Source organism: Psammomys obesus, unplaced genomic scaffold (assembly GCF_907164565.1).
Source record: "Psammomys obesus unplaced genomic scaffold, mPsaObe1.curated_primary_1811, whole genome shotgun sequence".
Taxonomy (NCBI): Eukaryota; Metazoa; Chordata; class Mammalia; order Rodentia; family Muridae; genus Psammomys; species Psammomys obesus.
Genome location: NW_026594014.1, coordinates 1,520,908 through 1,530,915, shown reverse-complemented (window position 1 = coordinate 1,530,915; position 10,008 = coordinate 1,520,908).

The following is a 10,008-nucleotide window of genomic DNA, read 5'->3' as shown; positions in this document are numbered from 1 at the left end:
GGTGGCACACCAATGCCAGCAATCATGAGGGGAAGCAGGAGGACAAGGAATTCAAGGTCATCTTCCCCTGCACAGTGAGTCTGAGGCCAGCCTGATTCCAAGAAGCAGAGCAGGACCTGGGCACAGCTCAGTGGCAGAGTACCTGCCTCATCTGGCCAAGGCTCTGAGTATGATCGCCAGCAGCACCCCAGCACTTAGTCACAGTTCCAGGGCAATCTGAGCTACACCACACACTGCCTCCAAAACAAAACGTTTTAAAAAAAGAAGTGGAGGAGTGTAAAGCCCTTCCCAAACCGTGCCCATCCACCCACACTCCTCAGCACAGGGAGTGGACCGTGTCCAATCAACTGCAGCAGTGATGGCTGTGCTACCATGGTAACAGGGGTGAAGGAGGCTGAGAAACCCTTATGTCCCCACTGTGGCCACCTCATCCCTCTTCTCCTTTCCCTGCTGGGACAGTGTCCCACAACTGTCCTGTACAGCCATCCTCCTGCTTCCAGCCTGGCAACCAAACTGTTCTGAGACCCCACTTTTCCCTGCTGTGCCTATGCAGTCTGTCCCCACCTCAGAGATGAGGCAGGGAAACAGTCACCCCAGGACACTGAGCACTGATGGCTGCAATGCCAACTCCCGACATTCACAGGACCTTTCATCTTCAATTTATGGGGGCCTGGCCTCCTCCCCTCTGTGTCCAAGGACCTCATGCTGCCCAGTCTCAGCCCAGAGTGACAGCAGTGCCCAAGCTTCCTGCCCTCAGACCCAGCTGCAGGGAGGGACGAGCTGTGTGTGCAAGTGAACATGAAGACACTTGGGTGGCATCTGTGCTCACTGCCCCCTTCTTCCCACATCTGAATTCCAGTGGCCATGTGCTCCGTGAGTCACCCTTGCCTTCCTACAGAGGCCGCCCATCACTGGCCTTGTCAGTCACAGACAGCACTGTACGCATGTGGGCTGCTCGGATGCTGACCAGCCAGCCCATCAACTCTGGCCACTTAGAGCCGCCCTCTCCAGGTGCTGCTGGTCACACTCCCACTATTATTTTTGTCTGTGAGGTTCAGGAGGGAAAAGAGGGATGAGTGCTCATAGCCACCCCAGCAGCAGGTTCACAGGGGGTGCTGTACCCAGGCTAAGAATGAGGAGCGAGCAGGTGTGTGGAGACAGACAGAGAAGAGGGACCCCAATGACCCCAATGAGAGTGGGAGGAACGAAGGCAGCCTGGGGCATGGTCCCATTACAATTGCCAACATTCTCCTTTTGACGGCACAAGGCTCAGAGGCGCCAACATGCCTGCAGCCTGTGCCCTTGGACACAGTGAGCCCCAGAGTCATTGCTGCAAGTGCTGTGAGGGTGTGGAGGTGCTGCTGAGAAACCAATGGTTTCTCCTCAGTGTCCAGGGGTCTACTGTGGAGAGCTAACGTTGGCTACACCCAGCATGGGATGAGAATGGACTCTGTAGGTGCCCCACTGCCTTCAGTCAGTAACAAGGACAAGGGCTCGGAACAAGGGCTCAAGCCACTGGCTTCCTTCTCTCACAAGGACCTGACCATCACTTTAGGGAATGGGTATTGGGCCTGGCTCTCAAAGCAATGAGCGTGTCCTTGTTGGAGACAGTGGAATCCCCAAAGCAAAAAAGGCCTATGGACAGGGACCGGAACCTCCCAACTGAGCCAGAACAAACCTCTCTGGGTAGACCGCCTCTGCCACGAGTGTGGTTACAGTAAAGCAGTGACCCGACCCAACCCGAATCTCAGAGGAATGGCAAGCCAGGACACATCTCCCAAGCCATCAGCACAAGGCCCTTGGTTTGGAAAGACACTGGAATCCTTCAGCCTAACTCACAGCCAACAGCAGTACACTGACAGCCCAAGCTCTGCTATCTGGCCTTCAAGGCTCACACTTCCTCATCCTGGTGATGAGCACTGCGCTCAGGGACCAGCCTAAAAAGCCTGCACATGCCCATGGGTGTGGAGGCTGCGGTGTCACTTGGCAGGCTTTGGGAGCTGGGACCAGTAGACAGTATGACAGCCTTTGATCCCATTAGGAAACAGGCACAGGTGGCAGCTCTCTGCGAGTACCCATCCTGGGGAGGCCGGGGACCTGCTGGGAAATGCAGAGGCTGGGCAGCTGGGGCTCAAGTGATAGGCATGGCTGAGCACAGGAGCCCGAAGGGTCTGTCTTCAAACTCATGGTGCTCCTCCTGCCTCTGCCTCTAGAGTGCTAGCACCCATGCTGGAGCCAGCAGTCCTGGCTCTCAGCACACAGGGCTAACCACGTGCCTGGAAGCCTCCCAAGCCTTCTGTGGCTCCCAGGCATGGCCAGCAGAACAGGATGGCTGAAATATCACCCTCCACAAGGCCTCAAACAGTAGGCACTGGCAGCTCTGGGCCTGGACAGGATCACACCAATGGAATGACCTGGTTCCAGGTTAGGATCACAGACACCAATATGGCCACACAGCAGGCATGCAGAGCTCTCAGAGAAAGCCAGGGCACCTGCCCAAAGGATCAGCCACATGAAGACCAAGGACCGCACCACTGCACTGCAAAAGCAGTGAGACTTAGAGGTGGCTTCCACCTCTGCTAGGACAGACAAGATGGTGACAGAATCTGAGATCAGATCACAGTCAGCCCACCCACAAAGCAGGTTTCAACCACCACATACGGACATTTGTGTCATCATCTGCCACCTCCTGTTGACAGTGTTCCACACCATCTTGCTGCCTCTGGCTAGTAGGACTCATCCTAAATCTCATCAGAAGAAGGGAGGTGGCCCGGTACCCCACAGCCCTGTAGCATACAGGCCAAGCAGCATGACTTGCCCTCCCCCCCAAAGCCCTGAAGAGCCGAGGTAGCACCAGCTGTTAGTGTGCATGCACAAAGGCAGCGCAAGCTCCCCTGGTTGAGGATGGAATGGAGCCCCTCCCCAAGGGGCTCAGAGAGCATCTCTGCTCACTGCTGGCCTGAGCCCAAAAGCAGCTACACCATACACTGCCCTGCTGAGAGCCAGCAGGGCCAGACTGCACTTCGCTCCTGCTGGCCATGGTAATGTCCCAGCACTTGCCGGAAGAAGTCACTGACTGCCAACCCTCCCTTCAGGCTCCTGCAACCTCACTGTCTCCAAGTCCTATGGTAGCTACCAACTGTCTTGTGACCCAATCCCAAACCTGAAGGACCCCAATTTCCCCAAGACCATGGGGGGAACAGTGATGCTGGACACTAGGGAATTAAGACAAGGCTGGCAAGGGCCAGGTGACTCCCAGAAAAGGTGATGTGGAAGAACACTATTTCCACGATGACCCTTTACAGCAACAGATGGCCAAGAGAAACTTCTAGGTGGGCATGATGAGCTTTGTACAGCTCTCAAATCTGCCACACTAGGAAACTCACTGTGGAGTGGAGAATTCACACCACCACTCTCTCCCTAGGGTATCTGGAATTCCATTGTTCTAATCACGGCAAGCAAAAACACTAAGACTACCCCTGCCTTGAGCTCTGTGGCGCTGGCGATGGAGCCAGAGGCCCTGCTCATAGTGGGAATTCTAGGTGGGGCTCCATCCTCGGGCCACATACCCAGCCCCTCACTGGGAGATTCTGGGTGTTGGGGGCTTCTGCCAATAGGTCACATCCTGGAAGAAGCCATTACAAATAGATTTAAAATGAATTCTTAAGGTGGACATGGTGGCGAACAGCTGTGACCTCAGGACTTGGGAAGCTGGAACAGGACTGTGAATTCACATTAGGCTGGGTTACAGCAAGACTATCTTGAAAGTAGTAAGTGAAGTGCCTCTCGTGAAGAAGAGTCAGGCTGTGGAGTGCACAAGTCATGGTTCGGGCAGGGGCTGAGGCCCACCGCCTCTCCAGAGGTCTGCATGAATGCTGGTGGGCAAGCTGGGGAAAAGCATCTGAAGTCACACCAGCGTGGTGATGAGGACCATGGGAGTGGAGGAAGGTGGAGAGGAAGTGGTGGGTGCCAAGGAGTGGCTCCCAGACAGGAAGGCAGTCAGGAGGGACCTGAAGGACAAGGTAGATATGGATGCTCCACAGTTTGGAAAGGTAGGCAGTACTTTACATGCAGGTGTGGAGATGCAAGCCAGGCCACCTGGAGCCAGGGAAGTGGGGCTCAGGCAGATCTGAGATGGGGTATGTGAAGACCGGTGTTTCCCAGCAGGACATCCCAGCCTGCTCCACCAGCTCTGGGTCACAGTTGCCACTGTGATACCCTGCAGCCTCCTATGGCCTAGCCTAATGCAGGCCTCTCTCCTGAGTGTTGGCGGCACATCCTAAGGTCAGAGGGCCAGAGCCAGTCTAATTCCTCTGTAAGACTAGTCAGATCTGCTCCTGGCCAAGTCTCAAAGGGCCCACGAGTCACCCAGTTTCCTCAAGTGCTAACATCCCAAGAAGTCAGGCCAGGGACACTGAGGGAGGCCGCAAAGAATCAGCCCTTCTTAGCATTAAGCAGAAGGCCACCTTGGTGATGCCTTTATTATAAGCCTTTATTATAAGCCCATCAGCTGGTACCACATGGCAGGACACAGGGCTTGGCACAGCCCACCTCTAGAAGCTCTCTGAGCAATAGCAGAGCATATCCCATGTCATGAGGGCGATACTGAGGCGGCAGGTGCTCACGAGCAGAGGTCTGCCCTTCACCAAGCACTGAGACGCCTGACAGGGTGGATGGGAGGAGGGCAGAGAACCAGGTAGGGCGAGATGCAGGAGGCACTGTGCCACAGAGAAAGGAGGCGTAGGCCTGGCTAGGGTGTGGGCAGAGAGAGCTGTGCAGAACCAGGGTGATCCCAAAGCTCTGGGCAGAGATCTGGGAGGTCCCATGACTCAGCCTAGACACCCAGCAGCCCTGGGACCAGTTTGCTTTCTCTCTGACATGTCCTTCACCACTGAGCTGCTACACATTTCCTGGGCAGACCAGGACCCAGCTCAGCAAATGAACAGTTTCCGCTCACTGATTTCCTGACCCAGGGACAAGGCAGCAGGGCACCATCTGCCATATGTATCACTCTGAAATGCTGAGTAAGCATGCTGGTCCTCAGGAGCTACCCTCTACACATGGGGGAGGGAGCCTGACTGAGGGGTCACTCAGCAGGGAAGGAACCTGTGAGTCCTCCAGAGAGGTCTGCCAGCAGGTGCTGAGTCAGGGCCTAGGAGGAAGCCACAGCTGTGTTCCTGCAGTGCTTGGGAACCGTCCCATGACCCCCTGGAGCTCAAATCAGCAGGTTTTCTAGGAGCTGAGCGGAAAAGGAAGATGAGGCATCCTGTGAGCTATACGCAGGGCCTGCAGAGGGCAGAAAGAGGGAGCAGAGCTGCCCACCAGACAACAGGCTAGCCCAACCCAGGGAGAGGATCAGCAGGGAGGCTGCAGGAAGCTGCAGTTGCTCCAACCCCTCTCTCAAGCTTTCCAGGGAGCGTTCAATAAAGGACCAGACAGTGGCCACTCAGCCATTACATATGCACACACCCATGATCCTAGCATATGGAAAGCTGAGGCAGGAGGATGGCCCTGGTTTTGGGTTTGTTATTAGCCTAGGTGACAGAATGAGACTCCATCTCAAACACCTTGGAAGGATACAACTAATAGAGATTGGTATGGCTCAGCTGGTACAGTGCCCGCTGTGTCTACCCTTGGCTCCCACGTGAAAAGCTGGGTGGAGACTAGCAATCCCAGTACTGCTGGACACAGGGAACACCCTGGCCTTCCAGGCTGTCTTAAGTGGTGAGTCCCAGATCCCAGTGTTGGATGGCACCCGAGGGACAATAGCTGAGGTTGACCTCTGCCCTCCTTGGGGGCTGGAGCTGGAGGTGCCAAGCAGAGAGTCAACTGTAGCCTTGGTCCCACTCTTCCTCAGCTGCTGCTGTGGCCTCTCAAATCCCACCAGGAAATTGGATTGCGGAGGGGCAGAGAGGATGTGGCTGTAACCCAGGTCCTGGGTGAAAGGCTGTGCTCTGTGGGGGATGGACACACATGCACACGCACAGATGCACACATGTACACTGCATGGACACACATGTAACAGGGAGGAGGGAATGGGTACTAACAAGGGAGGTGGGACCACAGGATGATAATGACAAGATGTGACGGTCCTCATCTTCCAGGCACAGGGTCCACTGTGAAGCCCAGGTCTAGATATGGGGGGAGGGGGGAGGCACAGCATATCTACATAAATGATTAGCGGGGTGTTGTACTGAGAGCCCAGGGCTCTGACTCAGGCGGACTTTCGGCTCACAGATTAAACGTGGCCTGCTGTGGAGGAGGGGAGGAAGCTGGGGAATGGGGTGTTGCTCAGGAACTAGCTGGAGGCCTTGGGTTCCATTTCTAGCAGAGGGAAAGACAGCTGTCAAATACCCACACCCAGAGTCCCCAGTCTGTAGCCCTCCTGGCCCTCAGGCCTTCTTATGGGAAGTTACAGCTTCTCCAGCAATCTGGGACACAGCTAGGAGGCTTAGGTGGGGGTTGGGGTGAAGGTGGAGGCAAGCAGGACTCACTAAGCACTGCCTGGTACTCAGTAGACACAGGGCTGTCTCCAGAACCACACAAGTCACTGGGAAATGTAGTTGGCAATTTTCTTCCTAGCTCAGACCAACCAATCTTTCTTTTCCCTCAGGCGAAAAGGGGGGTTGGGGTGGGGGTGAGGGCAGCAGTCCAGGCAGCCCCAAGCACCATCCTTAGTTACACTCTCCATGTCCAGGCCACCACAGAATGATCAGGAAACCAGCCAGCTCAGGCTAGCAGTCAAGACACTCAAACAAACACAGGCCACTTCCATTTGCGCCCAGACTTCCTCAGAACCCTCAACTACACGTACAACAGGGCAAAGAGACTGTGGGGACAACAGCGAGGCAACCTGGGCTGCCTGAGCAACCATCCCTCCCCTTCTCCACCTGTAAAAAGTGAGCCTGGTCATCCCCCCCCCCCCCGGCCTTTTTAAAGACAGGCCCTCACTATGTAGCCCAGACTGGTCCAGAACCCACAACCCTTCTGAGTGTCTAATATACATATGGGCATGCCCAGCCACACCCGGCTTGTGGTTTCTCTTTCTGACAAGAAAAGGTATTCTGAGGACTCAGGAGACAGGAGGTGTTACTTAGAAAAAAAGAAACACAGGAGAGGGACCCAGCTGAAACAGTAGGATATTGAGGAACCAGGGACTCTCCTGAAAGAGGCTGGGCCATCTGCATGCAGCTCCTGAGGGCTGGCTTAGACTTCTGGGCACAGCAGTCACTCTTTGGGACAGGGCCTTGGAAAGTCCAAACAGTAAGCTGATCCTCAGCTGAGCTGAGCTTTCCAGGTTTGCAGGCAGGCTGTACGGGTGGTCCCCAAGTGGGAAAGGGTCTGGTGGCTGCCCCTCCTGCAGTGCCTGCTGGGAATCAGCAGGGGAGGGGCTTCCAGGGCCTTCTCCATCTGACAGACCTGGGCCCAAATGGATTCAAACAGGAGGATAACACAGAACCCAGCTGGCAGCACCCGAAGGAGCTCAGGCACGTGGTCTCTTGCCCGCTGCACAGGTCCAACCCACTCAACTCCATCTGGGGTGTGTGCTGCAACACTCAACATTCCTGCACTTCCTTCTTTAACCCTCTCTACCCCAACACTAGCATCCCTCCAAGGTCCACAGATAGAGCCCAGATGCCTTTATCCTTAGGAAACTGCTAGGCCACTCCTTTCAGCCCTGGGTTGAGCATATTAACTGCCTGCTCTCTCTGGCTGGGTCTCTCCAGTCTGTGGGGAGAACCCTTCCCGCTGGCACGGACCAGGCAATTCCTTACACTGTTGCTCATCTCTCTGTGGAATCTACTCACGCCAGCTCCACACCCAGGATTCTTAGCCTACACTGCACAGCCACAGGATTAGCACATCTGGGGCTTTTTGGAACAGAAACTAGGCCACAAACTACATGCTCACAAGGCTCCCTGAACAGATCCACAGCTTTCATGACTGTGAATGGCGGCTCTGGAATATTTATTTGTTTTGAGTGGGGTTTCACAACATACCCCTAGAGCTAACACTGTATACCAGACTGGCCCTCAACTTGTAACAAAGCCTCCACCAATTGAGCTCCACACCCAGATCATCTGCTTTTGTTTGGAGGTATGGAGAGGTTCTTACTCTGTAGCCCAGGCTTGCCCCAAATGCACAGGTAAAATCCTGCAGTAGCCTACCAGACTAAGCCAACAAGCCCAGGCCCTGCTCTGTTCTCTGCATTCTGAGAGCTGTTTGGGAGTTCTAGAAGGGTATTGCAGCCACTCCAATACCCTTGACTGGCTCAGGCCTCTGAGCTGAAAGTGTGGCTCCAGAAAGGATGCACAGAGAGAAGACAGCCTTCTCTAGCCACACAAGCCTCAACCCTGGTGCCCGCTAGGGTGACAGACATGGCAGCCAAGCTGTTCCCCACAGGCTTCATTTTTAAACAAATCTCACTAAGTGGCTGAAACTCACTTGGCCATGAGCTTTTGACCCTCCTGCCTCAGCCACCAGAGGGTCTGAGATTAAAGGCCTGCCAGGCTTTCTAGTAATGTCCCATGTAAAATTCATGTCAAGCTGGGGCCGTAGCTCAGGGGCTAGTGTGGGCAAGGTTTTGGGTTCTGCCCCCAGCACACATTCCGAGAGAGAGAGAGAGAGAGAGAGAGAGAGAGAGAGAAAGAGCGTGCCCATAATTGATCAAGCAATTGGGGGAAAAGGCAGAAGAAAAGAAACCCAAAATAACTTCAAGCACAGTAATCCCAGCACTTGGGAGGCAGAGGCAGGTGGATCTCTGTGAGTTCAAGGCTAGCCTGTTCTGCAAAGTGAGTCCAGGACAGCCAAAGCTATACAGAGAAACCCTGTCTTGAAAAACCAAAAAAGAAGAAGAAACCCAAAACAGACAACAGAAAACTCAGTCACAAACCTGGCAATCCACTTCTGGAGAATTTATCTTACAAACCTAATCTCACCAATGAGGCTTGGTGGCAAACACCTGTGACCTAGCAGCAAGATGCTGAGGCAGGAGGATAATGAATATGGGGCCACTTTGGCCTCAAACTGAGACAGAGAAAAGAGACGATCGAGAAAACAAGAGTTTGCTCAAGGGGAAGCCTGGGACATATGACCAAGTCCCAGTACTGTGGGAGCTGAGGACACAGGCTCACTTGAGTCCAGGAGTTCAAGGGTATATAAAACCTTCAAACAAAAAGGCAAGTTTGAACTGTGGCATTTTGTCATCCTCACACCCACAGAGGCAGGAGGATGGGAAATTCTGGGCCAGCCTGGACTACACAGCTAAACCTCATCTCAAAAAGCAAAGCAAAAAGTTCCAGAAGGATATTACTTTATAGGATGAAGATGTCTGCTGACAAGATGAACAGGTCTGTCGCCTGGGGTAGGGTTCTCAATGTTTATACAACAGAGCTCAGGATGCCCACCCTCGAGAACTCACTCCTGAATGTCAACACAGGCAGAATGCAGAACTTCAGTTCAGAGTCACACATGGATTAAGCACTGAACCCAAACCACCACGTCCCCAGGAATCCACAGTCTGGTATAGCCTTTGAAGGTATCTTTCAAAGAGACACACACACATTTCGGAAACGGGGACACAAAGCCTGTGGCACTTTTGTAACTGGGAAAGGCTGGAAAAATTACTTTTCACTGTCCTTTTTCAACTTGGCACAGTGTCTACCATACCAAGAGATTTTTCTTCGTTTTTGAGACAGGGTCTCCTTATGTAAACTGAGTGGTCTTAAACTCAGATCTGCTTGCCTCCTAAGTGCTGGGACGAAAGATGTGTACCCCCGGTGAGTGCCAGTGTTTCTTTTGTTTTGTTGCAATCATCTTACAGGGAAAGAAAAAAAAAAAAAAAAAAAGGATGTGACGGTGATTATTTTTTTCCAAGCCCTGTATGGACTTGGTAAATGTATCCATCAAGATTATTTTGTCTAACAACCTAGACAAACATTTTCTGTGGGCCGAGGCTGTGTGGTGAGAGTGCCGGAAGCAGAGCCTGGAGACCTAGCGGCTCGCCTT